The sequence below is a fragment of the Symphalangus syndactylus genome, chromosome 19, assembly GCF_028878055.3.
Source record: "Symphalangus syndactylus isolate Jambi chromosome 19, NHGRI_mSymSyn1-v2.1_pri, whole genome shotgun sequence".
Classification (NCBI taxonomy): Eukaryota; Metazoa; Chordata; class Mammalia; order Primates; family Hylobatidae; genus Symphalangus; species Symphalangus syndactylus.
Window position 1 is genome coordinate 93,228,120 of NC_072434.2, and position 22,155 is coordinate 93,250,274.

Sequence of the window (22,155 nt, forward strand, 5' to 3'; positions counted from 1 at the left end):
CATTCTCTGAAACTACTTTCTGATCTGAGCATTCAGCTAACAGAGTTAAACCATACTTGTGATTGAGCAGTTTTGAAACACTCAGTCTGTAGAAAATGCAACTGGACATTCGTAGCGCTAAGTGGGTAATTGTGGAAAAAAGAATATGTTCAAATATAAACTACACAGAAGCATTGTATGAAACTTCTTTCTGTTCTGTGCATTCAACTAACAGATTTGAACCTTACTTTTGATTGAGCCTTTCTGAAACACTCTTTCTGTAGAAACTGCAGTTGGACATTCTGAGCGCTAAGAAGCCTCTACTGGGAAAAATAATATCTTCAAAAAAACTACACAGAAGCATTGTGTGAAACTTATTTCTGATATGTTCATTAAGCTAACAGAGTTAAACCATACTATTGATTGCGCAGTTCTGAACACTCTTTCTGTAGAAAATGCAAGTGGACATTCGGAGCGCTAAGAGGGTAATAGTGGAAAAAGGAATATATTCAAATATAAACTACACAGTAGCATTCTGTGAAAATTCTTTCTGTTCTATGCATTCAACTAACAGAGTTGAACCTTACTTTTGATTGAGCCGTTCTGAAACACTCTTTCTGTAGAAACTGCAATTGGACATGCTAAGCGCTAAGAGGCCTACATTGGGAAAAAGAATATCTTCAAATAAAAACTACACAGATGCATTCTGTGAAACTTATTTCTGATCTGTAAATTCAGTTAACAGAGATAAAACATATTTTTGATTGAGCCGTTCTGAAACACTCTTTCTGTAGAAAATGCAAGTGGAGATTCGGAGCGCTAAGAGGGTAATAGTGGAAAAAGTAATGTCTCCAAATATAAACTAAACAGAATCATTCGGTGAAACTTCTTTCTGATCTGTGCATTCAGCTAACAGAGTTAAACCATACTTTTGATTGAGCAGATCTGAACACTCTTTCTGTAGAAAATGCAACTGGACATTTGGAGCGCTAAGAGAGTAGTAGTGGAAAAAGGAATATATTCAAATATAAACTACACAGAAGCATTCTGTGAAACTTCTTTCTGATCTGAGCATTCAGCTAACAGAGTTAAACCATACTTTTGATTGAGCAGTTTTGAAACACTCTGTCTGTAGAAAATGCAACTGGACATTCGTAGCGCTAAGTGAGTAATAGTGGAAAAAAGAATATGTTCAAATATAAACTACACAGAAGCATTGTATGAAACTTCTTTCTGTTCTGTGCATTCAACTAACAGAGTTGAACCTTTCTTTTGATTGAGCCGTTCTGAAACACTCTTTCTGTAGAAACTGCAATTGGACATTCTGAGCGCTAAGAGGCCTATATTGGGAAAAAGAATGTCTACAAATAAAAACTAAACAGAAGAATTGTGTGAAACTTCTTTCTGTTCTGTTTGTTCAACTAAAATAGTTGAACCTTAGTTTTGATTGAGCCGTTCTGAAACACTCTTTCTGTAGAAAATGCAAGTGGAGATTCGGAGCGCTAAGAGGGTAATAGTGGAAAAAGGAATGTCTCCAAATATAAACTACACAGAATCATTCTGTGAAACTTCTTTCTGATCTGTGCATTCAGCTAACAGAGTTAAACCATACTTTTGATTGAGCAGATCTGAACACTCTTTCTGTAGAAAATGCAACTGGACATTTGGAGCGCTAAGAGAGTAGTAGTGGAAAAAGGAATATATTCAAATATAAACTACACAGAAGCATTCTGTGAAACTTTTTTCTGATCTGAGCATTCAGCTAACAGAGTTAAATCATACATTTGATTGAGCAGTTTTGAAACACTCTGTCTGTAGAAAATGCAACTGGACATTCGTAGCGCTAAGTGGGTAATAGTGGAAAAAAGAATATGTTCAAATATAAACTACACAGAAGCATTGTATGAAACTTCTTTCTGTTCTGTGCATTCAACTAACAGAGTTGAACCTTACTTTTGGTTGAGCCTTTCTGAAACACTCTTTCTGTAGAAACTGCAATTGGACATTCTGAGCGCTAAGAGGCCTCTATTGGGAAAAATAATATCTTCAAATAAAAACTACACAGAAGCATTGTGTGAAATTTATTTCTGATATGTTCATTAAGCTAACAGAGTTAAACCATACTTTTGATTGCGCAGTTCTGAACACTCTTTCTGTAGAAAATGCAAGTGGACATTCGGAGCGCTAAGAGGGTAATAGTGGAAAAAGAATATATTCAAATATAAACTACACAGTAGCATTCTGTGAAAATTCTTTCTGTTCTGTGCATTCAACTAACAGAGTTGAACCTTACTTTTGATTGAGCCGTTCTGAAACACTCTTTCTGTAGAAACTGCAATTGGACATGCTAAGCGCTAAGAGGCCTACATTGGGAAAAAGAATATCTTCAAATAAAAACTACACAGATGCATTCTGTGAAACTTATTTCTGATCTGTAAATTCAGTTAACAGAGATAAAACATATTTTTGATTGAGCAGTTATGAAACACTCTTTTTGTAGAAAATGCAAGTGGAGATTCGGAGCGCTAAGAGGATAATAGTGGAAAAAGGAATGTCTTCAAATATAAACTACACAGAATCATTCGGTGAAACTTCTTTCTGATCTGTGCATTCAGCTAACAGAGTTAAACCATACTTTTGATTGAGCAGATCTGAACACTCTTTCTGTAGAAAATGCAACTGGACATTTGGAGCGCTAAGAGCGTAGTAGTGGAAAAAGGAATATATTCAAACATAAACTACCCAGAAGCATTCTCTGAAACTTCTTTCTGATCTGAGCATTCAGCTAACAGAGTTAAACCATACTTTTAATTGAGCAGTTTTCAAACACTCTGTCTGTAGAAAATGCAACTGGACATTCGTAGCGCTAAGTGGGTAATTGTGGAAAAAAGAATATGTTCAAATATAAACTACACAGAAGCATTGTATGAAACTTCTTTCTTTTCTGTGCATTCAACTAACAGAGTTGAACCTTACTTTTGATTGAGCCTTTCTGAAACACTCTTTCTGTAGAAACTGCAATTGGACATTCCGAGCGCTAAGAAGCCTCTATTGGGAAAAATAATATCTTCAAAAAAACTACACAGAAGCATTGTGTGAAACTTATTTCTGATATGTTCATTAAGCTAACAGAGTTAAACCATACTTTTGATTGCGCAGTTCTGAACACTCTTTCTGTAGAAAATGCAAGTGGACATTCGGAGCGCTAAGAGGGTAATAGTAGAAAAAGGAATATATTCAAATATAAACTACACAGTAGCATTCTGTGAAAATTCTTTCTGTTCTGTGCATTCAACTAAGAGAGTTGAACCTTACTTTTGATTGAGCCGTTCTGAAACACTCTTTCTGTAGAAACTGCAATTGGACATGCTAAGCGCTAAGAGGCCTACATTGGGAAAAAGAATATCTTCAAATAAAAACTACACAGATGCATTCTGTGAAACTTATTTCTGATCTGTAAATTCAGTTAACAGAGATAAAACATATTTTTGATTGAGCCGTTCTGAAACACTCTTTCTGTAGAAAATGCAAGTGGAGATTCGGAGCGCTAAGTGGGTAATAGTGGAAAAAGGAATGTCTCCAAATATAAACTACACAGAATCATTCGGTTAAACTTCTTTCTGATCTGTGCATTCAGCTAACAGAGTTAAACCATACTTTTGATTGAGCAGATCTGAACACTCTTTCTGTAGAAAATGCAACTGGACATTTGGAGCGCTAAGAGAGTAGTAGTGGAAAAAGGAATATATTCAAATATAAACTACACAGAAGCATTCTGTGAAACTACTTTCTGATCTGAGCATTCAGCTAACAGAGTTAAACCATACTTTTGATTGAGCAGTTTTGAAACACTCTGTCTGTAGAAAATGCAACTGGACATTCGTAGCGCTAACTGAGTAATAGTGGAAAAAAGAATATGTTCAAATATAAACTACACAGAAGCATTGTATGAAACTTCTTTCTGTTCTGTGCATTCAACTAACAGAGTTGAACCTTACTTTTGATTGAGCCGTTCTGAAACACTCTTTCTGTAGAAACTGCAATTGGACATTCTGAGCGCTAAGAGGCCTATAATGGGAAAATGAATGTCTACAAATAAAAACTAAACAGAAGAATTGTGTGAAACATCTTTCTGTTCTGTTTGTTCAACTAAAAGAGTTGAACCTTAGTTTTGATTGAGCCGTTCTGAAACACTCTTTCTGTAGAAAATGCAAGTGGAGATTCGGAGCGCTAAGAGGGTAATAGTGGAAAAAGGAATGTCTCCAAATATAAGCTACACAGAATCATTCTGTGAAACTTCTTTCTGATCTGTGCATTCAGCTAACAGAGTTAAACCATACTTTTGATTGAGCAGATCTGAACACTCTTTCTGTAGAAAATGCAACTGGACATTTGGAGCGCTAAGTGAGTAGTAGTGGAAAAAGGAATATATTCAAATATAAACTACACAGAAGCATTCTGTGAAACTTCTTTCTGATCTGAGCATTCAGCTAACAGAGTTAAATCATACTTTTGATTGAGCAGTTTTGAAACACTCTGTCTGTAGAAAATGCAACTGGACATTCGTAGCGCTAAGTAGGTAATAGTGGAAAAAAGAATATGTTCAAATATAAACTACACAGAAGCATTGTATGAAACTTCTTTCTGTTCTGTTCATTCAACTAACAGAGTTGAACCTTCCTTTTGATTGAGCCTTTCTGAAACACTCTTTCTGTAGAAACTGCAATTGGACATGCTAAGCGCTAAGAGGCCTACATTGGGAAAAAGAATATCTTCAAATAAAAACTACACAGATGCATTCTCTGAAACTTATTTCTGATCTGTAAATTCAGTTAACAGAGATAAAACATATTTTTGATTGAGCAATTATGAAACACTCTTTTTGTAGAAAATGCAAGTGGAGATTCGGAGCGCTAAGAGGGTAATAGTGGAAAAAGGAATGTCTTCAAATATAAACTACACAGAATCATTCGGTGAAACTTCTTTCTGATCTGTGCATTCAGCTAACAGAGGTAAACCATACTTTTGATTGAGCAGATCTGAACACTCTTTCTGTAGAAAATGCAACTGGACATTTGGAGCGCTAAGAGCGTAGCAGTGGAAAAAGGAATATATTCAAACATATACTACACAGAAGCATTCTGTGAAACTTCTTTCTGATCTGAGCATTCAGCTAACAGAGTTAAACCATACTTTTGATTGAGCAGTTTTGAAACACTCTGTCTGTAGAAAATGCAACTGGATATTCGTAGCGCTAAGTGGGTAATAGTGGAAAAAAGAATATGTTCAAATATAAACTACACAGAAGCATTGTATGAAACTTCTTTCTGTTCTGTGCATTCAACTAACAGAGTTGAACCTTACTTTTGATTGAGCCGTTCGGAAACACTCTTTCTGTAGAAACTGCAATTGGACATTCTGAGCGCTAAGAGGCCTATATTGGGAAAAAGAATGTCTACAAATAAAAACTACACAGAAGAATTGTGTGAAACTTCTTTCTGTTCTGTTTGTTCAACTAAAAGAGTTGAACCTTAGTTTTGATTGAGCCGTTCTGAAACACTCTTTCTGTAGAAAATGCAACTGGACATTTGGAGCGCTAAGAGCGTAGTAGTGGAAAAAGGAATATATTCAAATATAAACTACACAGAAGCATTCTTTGAAACTTCTTTCTGATCTGAGCATTCAGCTAACAGAGTTAAACCATACTTTGGATTGAGCAGTTTTGAAACACTCTGTCTGTAGAAAATGCAACTGGACATTCGTAGCGCTAAGTGGGTAATAGTGGAAAAAAGAATATGTTCAAATATAAACTACACAGAAGAATTGTATGAAACTTCTTTCTGTTCTGTGCATTCAACTAACAGAGTTGAACCTTACTTTTGATTGAGCCTTTCTGAAACACTCTTTCTGTAGAAACTGCAATTGGACATTCTGAGCGCTAAGAGGCCTCTATTGGGAAAAATAATATCTTCAAATAAAAACTACACAGAAGCATTGTGTGAAATTTATTTCTGATATGTTCATTAAGCTAACAGAGTTAAACCATACTTTTGATTGCGCAGTTCTGAACACTCTTTCTGTAGAAAATGCAAGTGGACATTCGGAGCGCTAAGAGGGTAATAGTGGAAAAAGAATATATTCAAATATAAACTACACAGTAGCATTCTGTGAAAATTCTTTCTGTTCTGTGCATTCAACTAACAGAGTTGAACCTTACTTTTGATTGAGCCGTTCTGAAACACTCTTTCTGTAGAAACTGCAATTGGACATGCTAAGCGCTAAGAGGCCTACATTGGGAAAAAGAATATCTTCAAATAAAAACTACACAGATGCATTCTGTGAAACTTATTTCTGATCTGTAAATTCAGTTAACAGAGATAAAACATATTTTTGATTGAGCCGTTCTGAAACACTCCTTCTGTAGAAAATGCAAGTGGAGATTCGGAGCGCTAAGAGGGTAATAGTGGAAAAAGTAATGTCTCCAAATATAAACTAAACAGAATCATTCGGTGAAACTTCTTTCTGATCTGTGCATTCAGCTAACAGAGTTAAACCATACTTTTGATTGAGCAGATCTGAACACTCTTTCTGTAGAAAATGCAACTGGACATTTGGAGCGCTAAGAGAGTAGTAGTGGAAAAAGGAATATATTCAAATATAAACTACACAGAAGCATTCTGTGAAACTTCTTTCTGATCTGAGCATTCAGCTAACAGAGTTAAACCATACTTTTGATTGAGCAGTTTTGAAACACTCTGTCTGTAGAAAATGCAACTGGACATTCGTAGCGCTAAGTGAGTAATAGTGGAAAAAAGAATATGTTCAAATATAAACTACACAGAAGCATTGTATGAAACTTCTTTCTGTTCTGTGCATTCAACTAACAGAGTTGAACCTTTCTTTTGATTGAGCCGTTCTGAAACACTCTTTCTGTAGAAACTGCAATTGGACATTCTGAGCGCTAAGAGGCCTATATTGGGAAAAAGAATGTCTACAAATAAAAACTAAACAGAAGAATTGTGTGAAACTTCTTTCTGTTCTGTTTGTTCAACTAAAATAGTTGAACCTTAGTTTTGATTGAGCCGTTCTGAAACACTCTTTCTGTAGAAAATGCAAGTGGAGATTCGGAGCGCTAAGAGGGTAATAGTGGAAAAAGGAATGTCTCCAAATATAAACTACACAGAATCATTCTGTGAAACTTCTTTCTGATCTGTGCATTCAGCTAACAGAGTTAAACCATACTTTTGATTGAGCAGATCTGAACACTCTTTCTGTAGAAAATGCAACTGGACATTTGGAGCGCTAAGAGAGTAGTAGATTAAAAAAGGAATATATTCAAATATAAACTACACAGAAGCATTCTCTGAAACTACTTTCTGATCTGAGCATTCAGCTAACAGAGTTAAACCATACTTGTGATTGAGCAGTTTTGAAACACTCTGTCTGTAGAAAATGCAACTGGACATTCGTAGCGCTAAGTGGGTAATTGTGGAAAAAAGAATATGTTCAAATATAAACTACACAGAAGCATTGTATGAAACTTCTTTCTGTTCTGTGCATTCAACTAACAGATTTGAACCTTACTTTTGATTGAGCCTTTCTGAAACACTCTTTCTGTAGAAACTGCAGTTGGACATTCTGAGCGCTAAGAAGCCTCTACTGGGAAAAATAATATCTTCAAAAAAACTACACAGAAGCATTGTGTGAAACTTATTTCTGATATGTTCATTAAGCTAACAGAGTTAAACCATACTATTGATTGCGCAGTTCTGAACACTCTTTCTGTAGAAAATGCAAGTGGACATTCGGAGCGCTAAGAGGGTAATAGTGGAAAAAGGAATATATTCAAATATAAACTACACAGTAGCATTCTGTGAAAATTCTTTCTGTTCTATGCATTCAACTAACAGAGTTGAACCTTACTTTTGATTGAGCCGTTCTGAAACACTCTTTCTGTAGAAACTGCAATTGGACATGCTAAGCGCTAAGAGGCCTACATTGGGAAAAAGAATATCTTCAAATAAAAACTACACAGATGCATTCTGTGAAACTTATTTCTGATCTGTAAATTCAGTTAACAGAGATAAAACATATTTTTGATTGAGCCGTTCTGAAACACTCTTTCTGTAGAAAATGCAAGTGGAGATTCGGAGCGCTAAGAGGGTAATAGTGGAAAAAGGAATGTCTCCAAATATAAACTACACAGAATCATTCGGTGAAACTTCTTTCTGATCTGTGCATTCAGCTAACAGAGTTAAACCATACTTTGATTGAGCAGATCTGAACACTCTTTCTGTAGAAAATGCAACTGGACATTTGGAGCGCTAAGAGCATAGTAGTGGAAAAAGGAATATATTCAAATATAAACTACACAGAAGCATTCTGTGAAACTTCTTTCTGATCTGAGCATTCAGCTAACAGAGTTAAACCATACTTTTGATTGAGCAGTTTTGAAACACTCTGTCTGTAGAAAATGCAACTGGATATTCGTAGCGCTAAGTGGGTAATAGTGGAAAAAAGAATATGTTCAAATATAAACTACACAGAAGCATTGTATGAAACTTCTTTCTGTTCTGTGCATTCAACTAACAGAGTTGAACCTTACTTTTGATTGAGCCGTTCGGAAACACTCTTTCTGTAGAAACTGCAATTGGACATTCTGAGCGCTAAGAGGCCTATATTGGGAAAAAGAATGTCTACAAATAAAAACTACACAGAAGAATTGTGTGAAACTTCTTTCTGTTCTGTTTGTTCAACTAAAAGAGTTGAACCTTAGTTTTGATTGAGCCGTTCTGAAACACTCTTTCTGTAGAAAATGCAAGTGGAGATTCGGAGCGCTAAGAGGGTAATAGTGGAAAAAGGAATGTCTCCAAATATAAACTACACAGAATCATTCTGTGAAACTTCTTTCTGATCTGTGCATTCAGCTAAGAGAGTTAAACCATACTTTGATTGAGCAGATCTGAACACTCTTTCTGTAGAAAATGCAACTGGACATTTGGAGCGCTAAGAGCGTAGTAGTGGAAAAAGGAATATATTCAAATATAAACTACACAGAAGCATTCTTTGAAACTTCTTTCTGATCTGAGCATTCAGCTAACAGAGTTAAACCATACTTTGGATTGAGCAGTTTTGAAACACTCTGTCTGTAGAAAATGCAACTGGACATTCGTAGCGCTAAGTGGGTAATAGTGGAAAAAAGAATATGTTCAAATATAAACTACACAGAAGAATTGTATGAAACTTCTTTCTGTTCTGTGCATTCAACTAACAGAGTTGAACCTTACTTTTGATTGAGCCTTTCTGAAACACTCTTTCTGTAGAAACTGCAATTGGACATTCTGAGCGCTAAGAGGCCTCTATTGGGAAAAATAATATCTTCAAATAAAAACTACACAGAAGCATTGTGTGAAATTTATTTCTGATATGTTCATTAAGCTAACAGAGTTAAACCATACTTTTGATTGCGCAGTTCTGAACACTCTTTCTGTAGAAAATGCAAGTGGACATTCGGAGCGCTAAGAGGGTAATAGTGGAAAAAGAATATATTCAAATATAAACTACACAGTAGCATTCTGTGAAAATTCTTTCTGTTCTGTGCATTCAACTAACAGAGTTGAACCTTACTTTTGATTGAGCCGTTCTGAAACACTCTTTCTGTAGAAACTGCAATTGGACATGCTAAGCGCTAAGAGGCCTACATTGGGAAAAAGAATATCTTCAAATAAAAACTACACAGATGCATTCTGTGAAACTTATTTCTGATCTGTAAATTCAGTTAACAGAGATAAAACATATTTTTGATTGAGCCGTTCTGAAACACTCTTTCTGTAGAAAATGCAAGTGGAGATTCGGAGCGCTAAGAGGGTAATAGTGGAAAAAGGAATGTCTCCAAATATAAACTACACAGAATCATTCGGTGAAACTTCTTTCTGATCTGTGCATTCAGCTAACAGAGTTAAACCATACTTTGATTGAGCAGATCTGAACACTCTTTCTGTAGAAAATGCAACTGGACATTTGGAGCGCTAAGAGCGTAGTAGTGGAAAAAGGAATATATTCAAATATAAACTACACAGAAGCATTCTGTGAAACTTCTTTCTGATCTGAGCATTCAGCTAACAGAGTTAAACCATACTTTTGATTGAGCAGTTTTGAAACACTCTGTCTGTAGAAAATGCAACTGGATATTCGTAGCGCTAAGTGGGTAATAGTGGAAAAAAGAATATGTTCAAATATAAACTACACAGAAGCATTGTATGAAACTTCTTTCTGTTCTGTGCATTCAACTAACAGAGTTGAACCTTACTTTTGATTGAGCCGTTCGGAAACACTCTTTCTGTAGAAACTGCAATTGGACATTCTGAGCGCTAAGAGGCCTATATTGGGAAAAAGAATGTCTACAAATAAAAACTACACAGAAGAATTGTGTGAAACTTCTTTCTGTTCTGTTTGTTCAACTAAAAGAGTTGAACCTTAGTTTTGATTGAGCCGTTCTGAAACACTCTTTCTGTAGAAAATGCAAGTGGAGATTCGGAGCGCTAAGAGGGTAATAGTGGAAAAAGGAATGTCTCCAAATATAAACTACACAGAATCATTCTGTGAAACTTCTTTCTGATCTGTGCATTCAGCTAAGAGAGTTAAACCATACTTTGATTGAGCAGATCTGAACACTCTTTCTGTAGAAAATGCAACTGGACATTTGGAGCGCTAAGAGCGTAGTAGTGGAAAAAGGAATATATTCAAATATAAACTACACAGAAGCATTCTTTGAAACTTCTTTCTGATCTGAGCATTCAGCTAACAGAGTTAAACCATACTTTGGATTGAGCAGTTTTGAAACACTCTGTCTGTAGAAAATGCAACTGGACATTCGTAGCGCTAAGTGGGTAATAGTGGAAAAAAGAATATGTTCAAATATAAACTACACAGAAGAATTGTATGAAACTTCTTTCTGTTCTGTGCATTCAACTAACAGAGTTGAACCTTACTTTTGATTGAGCCTTTCTGAAACACTCTTTCTGTAGAAACTGCAATTGGACATTCTGAGCGCTAAGAGGCCTCTATTGGGAAAAATAATATCTTCAAATAAAAACTACACAGAAGCATTGTGTGAAATTTATTTCTGATATGTTCATTAAGCTAACAGAGTTAAACCATACTTTTGATTGCGCAGTTCTGAACACTCTTTCTGTAGAAAATGCAAGTGGACATTCGGAGCGCTAAGAGGTAATAGTGGAAAAAGAATATATTCAAATATAAACTACACAGTAGCATTCTGTGAAAATTCTTTCTGTTCTGTGCATTCAACTAACAGAGTTGAACCTTACTTTTGATTGAGCCGTTCTGAAACACTCTTTCTGTAGAAACTGCAATTGGACATGCTAAGCGCTAAGAGGCCTACATTGGGAAAAAGAATATCTTCAAATAAAAACTACACAGATGCATTCTGTGAAACTTATTTCTGATCTGTAAATTCAGTTAACAGAGATAAAACATATTTTTGATTGAGCCGTTCTGAAACACTCTTTCTGTAGAAAATGCAAGTGGAGATTCGGAGCGCTAAGAGGGTAATAGTGGAAAAAGTAATGTCTCCAAATATAAACTAAACAGAATCATTCGGTGAAACTTCTTTCTGATCTGTGCATTCAGCTAACAGAGTTAAACCATACTTTTGATTGAGCAGATCTGAACACTCTTTCTGTAGAAAATGCAACTGGACATTTGGAGCGCTAAGAGAGTAGTAGTGGAAAAAGGAATATATTCAAATATAAACTACACAGAAGCATTCTGTGAAACTTCTTTCTGATCTGAGCATTCAGCTAACAGAGTTAAACCATACTTTTGATTGAGCAGTTTTGAAACACTCTGTCTGTAGAAAATGCAACTGGACATTCGTAGCGCTAAGTGAGTAATAGTGGAAAAAAGAATATGTTCAAATATAAACTACACAGAAGCATTGTATGAAACTTCTTTCTGTTCCGTGCATTCAACTAACAGAGTTGAACCTTTCTTTTGATTGAGCCGTTCTGAAACACTCTTTCTGTAGAAACTGCAATTGGACATTCTGAGCGCTAAGAGGCCTATATTGGGAAAAAGAATGTCTACAAATAAAAACTAAACAGAAGAATTGTGTGAAACTTCTTTCTGTTCTGTTTGTTCAACTAAAATAGTTGAACCTTAGTTTTGATTGAGCCGTTCTGAAACACTCTTTCTGTAGAAAATGCAAGTGGAGATTCGGAGCGCTAAGAGGGTAATAGTGGAAAAAGGAATGTCTCCAAATATAAACTACACAGAATCATTCTGTGAAACTTCTTTCTGATCTGTGCATTCAGCTAACAGAGTTAAACCATACTTTTGATTGAGCCGATCTGAACACTCTTTCTGTAGAAAATGCAACTGGACATTTGGAGCGCTAAGAGAGTAGTAGATTAAAAAAGGAATATATTCAAATATAAACTACACAGAAGCATTCTCTGAAACTACTTTCTGATCTGAGCATTCAGCTAACAGAGTTAAACCATACTTGTGATTGAGCAGTTTTGAAACACTCTGTCTGTAGAAAATGCAACTGGACATTCGTAGCGCTAAGTGGGTAATTGTGGAAAAAAGAATATGTTCAAATATAAACTACACAGAAGCATTGTATGAAACTTCTTTCTGTTCTGTGCATTCAACTAACAGATTTGAACCTTACTTTTGATTGAGCCTTTCTGAAACACTCTTTCTGTAGAAACTGCAGTTGGACATTCTGAGCGCTAAGAAGCCTCTACTGGGAAAAATAATATCTTCAAAAAAACTACACAGAAGCATTGTGTGAAACTTATTTCTGATATGTTCATTTAGCTAACAGAGTTAAACCATACTATTGATTGCGCAGTTCTGAACACTCTTTCTGTAGAAAATGCAAGTGGACATTCGGAGCGCTAAGAGGGTAATAGTGGAAAAAGGAATATATTCAAATATAAACTACACAGTAGCATTCTGTGAAAATTCTTTCTGTTCTATGCATTCAACTAACAGAGTTGAACCTTACTTTTGATTGAGCCGTTCTGAAACACTCTTTCTGTAGAAACTGCAATTGGACATGCTAAGCGCTAAGAGGCCTACATTGGGAAAAAGAATATCTTCAAATAAAAACTACACAGATGCATTCTGTGAAACTTATTTCTGATCTGTAAATTCAGTTAACAGAGATAAAACATATTTTTGATTGAGCCGTTCTGAAACACTCTTTCTGTAGAAAATGCAAGTGGAGATTCGGAGCGCTAAGAGGGTAATAGTGGAAAAAGGAATGTCTCCAAATATAAACTACACAGAATCATTCTGTGAAACTTCTTTCTGATCTGTGCATTCAGCTAACAGAGTTAAACCATACTTTGATTGAGCAGATCTGAACACTCTTTCTGTAGAAAATGCAACTGGACATTTGGAGCGCTAAGAGCGTAGTAGTGGAAAAAGGAATATATTCAAATATAAACTACACAGAAGCATTCTGTGAAACTTCTTTCTGATCTGAGCATTCAGCTAACAGAGTTAAACCATACTTTTGATTGAGCAGTTTTGAAACACTCTGTCTGTAGAAAATGCAACTGGATATTCGTAGCGCTAAGTGGGTAATAGTGGAAAAAAGAATATGTTCAAATATAAACTACACAGAAGCATTGTATGAAACTTCTTTCTGTTCTGTGCATTCAACTAACAGAGTTGAACCTTACTTTTGATTGAGCCGTTCGGAAACACTCTTTCTGTAGAAACTGCAATTGGACATTCTGAGCGCTAAGAGGCCTATATTGGGAAAAAGAATGTCTACAAATAAAAACTACACAGAAGAATTGTGTGAAACTTCTTTCTGTTCTGTTTGTTCAACTAAAAGAGTTGAACCTTAGTTTTGATTGAGCCGTTCTGAAACACTCTTTCTGTAGAAAATGCAAGTGGAGATTCGGAGCGCTAAGAGGGTAATAGTGGAAAAAGGAATGTCTCCAAATATAAACTACACAGAATCATTCTGTGAAACTTCTTTCTGATCTGTGCATTCAGCTAAGAGAGTTAAACCATACTTTGATTGAGCAGATCTGAACACTCTTTCTGTAGAAAATGCAACTGGACATTTGGAGCGCTAAGAGCGTAGTAGTGGAAAAAGGAATATATTCAAATATAAACTACACAGAAGCATTCTTTGAAACTTCTTTCTGATCTGAGCATTCAGCTAACAGAGTTAAACCATACTTTGGATTGAGCAGTTTTGAAACACTCTGTCTGTAGAAAATGCAACTGGACATTCGTAGCGCTAAGTGGGTAATAGTGGAAAAAAGAATATGTTCAAATATAAACTACACAGAAGAATTGTATGAAACTTCTTTCTGTTCTGTGCATTCAACTAACAGAGTTGAACCTTACTTTTGATTGAGCCTTTCTGAAACACTCTTTCTGTAGAAACTGCAATTGGACATTCTGAGCGCTAAGAGGCCTCTATTGGGAAAAATAATATCTTCAAATAAAAACTACACAGAAGCATTGTGTGAAATTTATTTCTGATATGTTCATTAAGCTAACAGAGTTAAACCATACTTTTGATTGCGCAGTTCTGAACACTCTTTCTGTAGAAAATGCAAGTGGACATTCGGAGCGCTAAGAGGGTAATAGTGGAAAAAGAATATATTCAAATATAAACTACACAGTAGCATTCTGTGAAAATTCTTTCTGTTCTGTGCATTCAACTAACAGAGTTGAACCTTACTTTTGATTGAGCCGTTCTGAAACACTCTTTCTGTAGAAACTGCAATTGGACATGCTAAGCGCTAAGAGGCCTACATTGGGAAAAAGAATATCTTCAAATAAAAACTACACAGATGCATTCTGTGAAACTTATTTCTGATCTGTAAATTCAGTTAACAGAGATAAAACATATTTTTGATTGAGCCGTTCTGAAACACTCTTTCTGTAGAAAATGCAAGTGGAGATTCGGAGCGCTAAGAGGGTAATAGTGGAAAAAGTAATGTCTCCAAATATAAACTAAACAGAATCATTCGGTGAAACTTCTTTCTGATCTGTGCATTCAGCTAACAGAGTTAAACCATACTTTTGATTGAGCAGATCTGAACACTCTTTCTGTAGAAAATGCAACTGGACATTTGGAGCGCTAAGAGAGTAGTAGTGGAAAAAGGAATATATTCAAATATAAACTACACAGAAGCATTCTGTGAAACTTCTTTCTGATCTGAGCATTCAGCTAACAGAGTTAAACCATACTTTTGATTGAGCAGTTTTGAAACACTCTGTCTGTAGAAAATGCAACTGGACATTCGTAGCGCTAAGTGAGTAATAGTGGAAAAAAGAATATGTTCAAATATAAACTACACAGAAGCATTGTATGAAACTTCTTTCTGTTCTGTGCATTCAACTAACAGAGTTGAACCTTTCTTTTGATTGAGCCGTTCTGAAACACTCTTTCTGTAGAAACTGCAATTGGACATTCTGAGCGCTAAGAGGCCTATATTGGGAAAAAGAATGTCTACAAATAAAAACTACACAGAAGAATTGTGTGAAACTTCTTTCTGTTCTGTTTGTTCAACTAAAATAGTTGAACCTTAGTTTTGATTGAGCCGTTCTGAAACACTCTTTCTGTAGAAAATGCAAGTGGAGATTCGGAGCGCTAAGAGGGTAATAGTGGAAAAAGGAATGTCTCCAAATATAAACTACACAGAATCATTCTGTGAAACTTCTTTCTGATCTGTGCATTCAGCTAACAGAGTTAAACCATACTTTTGATTGAGCCGATCTGAACACTCTTTCTGTAGAAAATGCAACTGGACATTTGGAGCGCTAAGAGAGTAGTAGATTAAAAAAGGAATATATTCAAATATAAACTACACAGAAGCATTCTCTGAAACTACTTTCTGATCTGAGCATTCAGCTAACAGAGTTAAACCATACTTGTGATTGAGCAGTTTTGAAACACTCTGTCTGTAGAAAATGCAACTGGACATTCGTAGCGCTAAGTGGGTAATTGTGGAAAAAAGAATATGTTCAAATATAAACTACACAGAAGCATTGTATGAAACTTCTTTCTGTTCTGTGCATTCAACTAACAGATTTGAACCTTACTTTTGATTGAGCCTTTCTGAAACACTCTTTCTGTAGAAACTGCAGTTGGACATTCTGAGCGCTAAGAAGCCTCTACTGGGAAAAATAATATCTTCAAAAAAACTACACAGAAGCATTGTGTGAAACTTATTTCTGATATGTTCATTTAGCTAACAGAGTTAAACCATACTATTGATTGCGCAGTTCTGAACACTCTTTCTATAGAAAATGCAAGTGGACATTCGGAGCGCTAAGAGGGTAATAGTGGAAAAAGGAATATATTCAAATATAAACTACACAGTAGCATTCTGTGAAAATTCTTTCTGTTCTATGCATTCAACTAACAGAGTTGAACCTTACTTTTGATTGAGCCGTTCTGAAACACTCTTTCTGTAGAAACTGCAATTGGACATGCTAAGCGCTAAGAGGCCTACATTGGGAAAAAGAATATCTTCAAATAAAAACTACACAGATGCATTCTGTGAAACTTATTTCTGATCTGTAAATTCAGTTAACAGAGATAAAACATATTTTTGATTGAGCCGTTCTGAAACACTCTTTCTGTAGAAAATGCAAGTGGAGATTCGGAGCGCTAAGAGGGTAATAGTGGAAAAAGGAATGTCTCCAAATATAAACTACACAGAATCATTCTGTGAAACTTCTTTCTGATCTGTGCATTCAGCTAACAGAGTTAAACCATACTTTGATTGAGCAGATCTGAACACTCTTTCTGTAGAAAATGCAACTGGACATTTGGAGCGCTAAGAGCGTAGTAGTGGAAAAAGGAATATATTCAAATATAAACTACACAGAAGCATTCTTTGAAACTTCTTTCTGATCTGAGCATTCAGCTAACAGAGTTAAACCATACTTTGGATTGAGCAGTTTTGAAACACTCTGTCTGTAGAAAATGCAACTGGACATTCGTAGCGCTAAGTGGGTAATAGTGGAAAAAAGAATATGTTCAAATATAAACTACACAGAAGAATTGTATGAAACTTCTTTCTGTTCTGTGCATTCAACTAACAGAGTTGAACCTTACTTTTGATTGAGCCTTTCTGAAACACTCTTTCTGTAGAAACTGCAATTGGACATTCTGAGCGCTAAGAGGCCTCTATTGGGAAAAATAATATCTTCAAATAAAAACTACACAGAAGCATTGTGTGAAATTTATTTCTGATATGTTCATTAAGCTAACAGAGTTAAACCATACTTTTGATTGCGCAGTTCTGAACACTCTTTCTGTAGAAAATGCAAGTGGACATTCGGAGCGCTAAGAGGGTAATAGTGGAAAAAGAATATATTCAAATATAAACTACACAGTAGCATTCTGTGAAAATTCTTTCTGTTCTGTGCATTCAACTAACAGAGTTGAACCTTACTTTTGATTGAGCCGTTCTGAAACACTCTTTCTGTAGAAACTGCAATTGGACATGCTAAGCGCTAAGAGGCCTACATTGGGAAAAAGAATATCTTCAAATAAAAACTACACAGATGCATTCTGTGAAACTTATTTCTGATCTGTAAATTCAGTTAACAGAGATAAAACATATTTTTGATTGAGCCGTTCTGAAACACTCTTTCTGTAGAAAATGCAAGTGGAGATTCGGAGCGCTAAGAGGGTAATAGTGGAAAAAGTAATGTCTCCAAATATAAACTAAACAGAATCATTCGGTGAAACTTCTTTCTGATCTGTGCATTCAGCTAACAGAGTTAAACCATACTTTTGATTGAGCAGATCTGAACACTCTTTCTGTAGAAAATGCAACTGGACATTTGGAGCGCTAAGAGAGTAGTAGTGGAAAAAGGAATATATTCAAATATAAACTACACAGAAGCATTCTGTGAAACTTCTTTCTGATCTGAGCATTCAGCTAACAGAGTTAAACCATACTTTTGATTGAGCAGTTTTGAAACACTCTGTCTGTAGAAAATGCAACTGGACATTCGTAGCGCTAAGTGAGTAATAGTGGAAAAAAGTATATGTTCAAATATAAACTACACAGAAGCATTGTATGAAACTTCTTTCTGTTCTGTGCATTCAACTAACAGAGTTGAACCTTTCTTTTGATTGAGCCGTTCTGAAACACTCTTTCTGTAGAAACTGCAATTGGACATTCTGAGCGCTAAGAGGCCTATATTGGGAAAAAGAATGTCTACAAATAAAAACTAAACAGAAGAATTGTGTGAAACTTCTTTCTGTTCTGTTTGTTCAACTAAAATAGTTGAACCTTAGTTTTGATTGAGCCGTTCTGAAACACTCTTTCTGTAGAAAATGCAAGTGGAGATTCGGAGCGCTAAGAGGGTAATAGTGGAAAAAGGAATGTCTCCAAATATAAACTACACAGAATCATTCTGTGAAACTTCTTTCTGATCTGTGCATTCAGCTAACAGAGTTAAACCATACTTTTGATTGAGCAGATCTGAACACTCTTTCTGTAGAAAATGCAACTGGACATTTGGAGCGCTAAGAGAGTAGTAGATTAAAAAAGGAATATATTCAAATATAAACTACACAGAAGCATTCTCTGAAACTACTTTCTGATCTGAGCATTCAGCTAACAGAGTTAAACCATACTTGTGATTGAGCAGTTTTGAAACACTCTGTCTGTAGAAAATGCAACTGGACATTCGTAGCGCTAAGTGGGTAATTGTGGAAAAAAGAATATGTTCAAATATAAACTACACAGAAGCATTGTATGAAACTTCTTTCTGTTCTGTGCATTCAACTAACAGATTTGAACCTTACTTTTGATTGAGCCTTTCTGAAACACTCTTTCTGTAGAAACTGCAGTTGGACATTCTGAGCGCTAAGAAGCCTCTACTGGGAAAAATAATATCTTCAAAAAAACTACACAGAAGCATTGTGTGAAACTTATTTCTGATATGTTCATTAAGCTAACAGAGTTAAACCATACTATTGATTGCGCAGTTCTGAACACTCTTTCTGTAGAAAATGCAAGTGGACATTCGGAGCGCTAAGAGGGTAATAGTGGAAAAAGGAATATATTCAAATATAAACTACACAGTAGCATTCTGTGAAAATTCTTTCTGTTCTATGCATTCAACTAACAGAGTTGAACCTTACTTTTGATTGAGCCGTTCTGAAACACTCTTTCTGTAGAAACTGCAATTGGACATGCTAAGCGCTAAGAGGCCTACATTGGGAAAAAGAATATCTTCAAATAAAAACTACACAGATGCATTCTGTGAAACTTATTTCTGATCTGTAAATTCAGTTAACAGAGATAAAACATATTTTTGATTGAGCCGTTCTGAAACACTCTTTCTGTAGAAAATGCAAGTGGAGATTCGGAGCGCTAAGAGGGTAATAGTGGAAAAAGTAATGTCTCCAAATATAAACTAAACAGAATCATTCGGTGAAACTTCTTTCTGATCTGTGCATTCAGCTAACAGAGTTAAACCATACTTTTGATTGAGCAGATCTGAACACTCTTTCTGTAGAAAATGCAACTGGACATTTGGAGCGCTAAGAGAGTAGTAGTGGAAAAAGGAATATATTCAAATATAAACTACACAGAAGCATTCTGTGAAACTTCTTTCTGATCTGAGCATTCAGCTAACAGAGTTAAACCATACTTTTGATTGAGCAGTTTTGAAACACTCTGTCTGTAGAAAATGCAACTGGACATTCGTAGCGCTAAGTGAGTAATAGTGGAAAAAAGAATATGTTCAAATATAAACTACACAGAAGCATTGTATGAAACTTCTTTCTGTTCTGTGCATTCAACTAACAGAGTTGAACCTTTCTTTTGATTGAGCCGTTCTGAAACACTCTTTCTGTAGAAACTGCAATTGGACATTCTGAGCGCTAAGAGGCCTATATTGGGAAAAAGAATGTCTACAAATAAAAACTAAACAGAAGAATTGTGTGAAACTTCTTTCTGTTCTGTTTGTTCAACTAAAATAGTTGAACCTTAGTTTTGATTGAGCCGTTCTGAAACACTCTTTCTGTAGAAAATGCAAGTGGAGATTCGGAGCGCTAAGAGGGTAATAGTGGAAAAAGGAATGTCTCCAAATATAAACTACGCAGAATCATTCTGTGAAACTTCTTTCTGATCTGTGCATTCAGCTAACAGAGTTAAACCATACTTTTGATTGAGCAGATCTGAACACTCTTTCTGTAGAAAATGCAACTGGACATTTGGAGCGCTAAGAGAGTAGTAGTGGAAAAAGGAATATATTCAAATATAAACTACACAGAAGCATTCTGTGAAACTTTTTTCTGATCTGAGCATTCAGCTAACAGAGTTAAATCATACATTTGATTGAGCAGTTTTGAAACACTCTGTCTGTAGAAAATGCAACTGGACATTCGTAGCGCTAAGTGGGTAATAGTGGAAAAAAGAATATGTTCAAATATAAACTACACAGAAGCATTGTCTGAAACTTCTTTCTGTTCTGTGCATTCAACTAACAGAGTTGAACCTTACTTTTGATTGAGCCTTTCTGAAACACTCTTTCTGTAGAAACTGCAATTGGACATTCTGAGCGCTAAGAGGCCTCTATTGGGAAAAATAATATCTTCAAATAAAAACTACACAGAAGCATTGTGTGAAATTTATTTCTGATATGTTCATTAAGCTAACAGAGTTAAACCATACTTTTGATTGCGCAGTTCTGAACACTCTTTCTGTAGAAAATGCAAGTGGACATTCGGAGCGCTAAGAGGGTAATAGTGGAAAAAGAATATATTCAAATATAAACTACACAGTAGCATTCTGTGAAAATTCTTTCTGTTCTGTGCATTCAACTAACAGAGTTGAACCTTACTTTTGATTGAGCCGTTCTGAAACACTCTTTCTGTAGAAACTGCAATTGGACATGCTAAGCGCTAAGAGGCCTACATTGGGAAAAAGAATATCTTCAAATAAAAACTACACAGATGCATTCTGTGAAACTTATTTCTGATCTGTAAATTCAGTTAACAGAGATAAAACATATTTTTGATTGAGCAGTTATGAAACACTCTTTTTGTAGAAAATGCAAGTGGAGATTCGGAGCGCTAAGAGGGTAATAGTGGAAAAAGGAATGTCTTCAAATATAAACTACACAGAATCATTCGGTGAAACTTCTTTCTGATCTGTGCATTCAGCTAACAGAGTTAAACCATACTTTTGATTGAGCAGATCTGAACACTCTTTCTGTAGAAAATGCAACTGGACATTTGGAGCGCTAAGAGCGTAGTAGTGGAAAAAGGAATATATTCAAACATAAACTACCCAGAAGCATTCTCTGAAACTTCTTTCTGATCTGAGCATTCAGCTAACAGAGTTAAACCATACTTTTGATTGAGCAGTTTTCAAACACTCTGTCTGTAGAAAATGCAACTGGACATTCGTAGCGCTAAGTGGGTAATTGTGGAAAAAAGAATATGTTCAAATATAAACTACACAGAAGCATTGTATGAAACTTCTTTCTTTTCTGTGCATTCAACTAACAGAGTTGAACCTTACTTTTGATTGAGCCTTTCTGAAACACTCTTTCTGTAGAAACTGCAATTGGACATTCCGAGCGCTAAGAAGCCTCTATTGGGAAAAATAATATCTTCAAAAAAACTACACAGAAGCATTGTGTGAAACTTATTTCTGATATGTTCATTAAGCTAACAGAGTTAAACAATACTTTTGATTGCGCAGTTCTGAACACTCTTTCTGTAGAAAATGCAAGTGGACATTCGGAGCGGTAAGAGGGTAATAGTAGAAAAAGGAATATATTCAAATATAAACTACACAGTAGCATTCTGTGAAAATTCTTTCTGTTCTGTGCATTCAACTAAGAGAGTTGAACCTTACTTTTGATTGAGCCGTTCTGAAACACTCTTTCTGTAGAAACTGCAATTGGACATGCTAAGCGCTAAGAGGCCTACATTGGGAAAAATAATATCTTCAAATAAAAACTACCCAGATGCATTCTGTGAAACTTATTTCTGATCTGTAAATTCAGTTAACAGAGATAAAACATATTTTTGATTGAGCCGTTCTGAAACACTCTTTCTGTAGAAAATGCAAGTGGAGATTCGGAGCGCTAAGTGGGTAATAGTGGAAAAAGGAATGTCTCCAAATATAA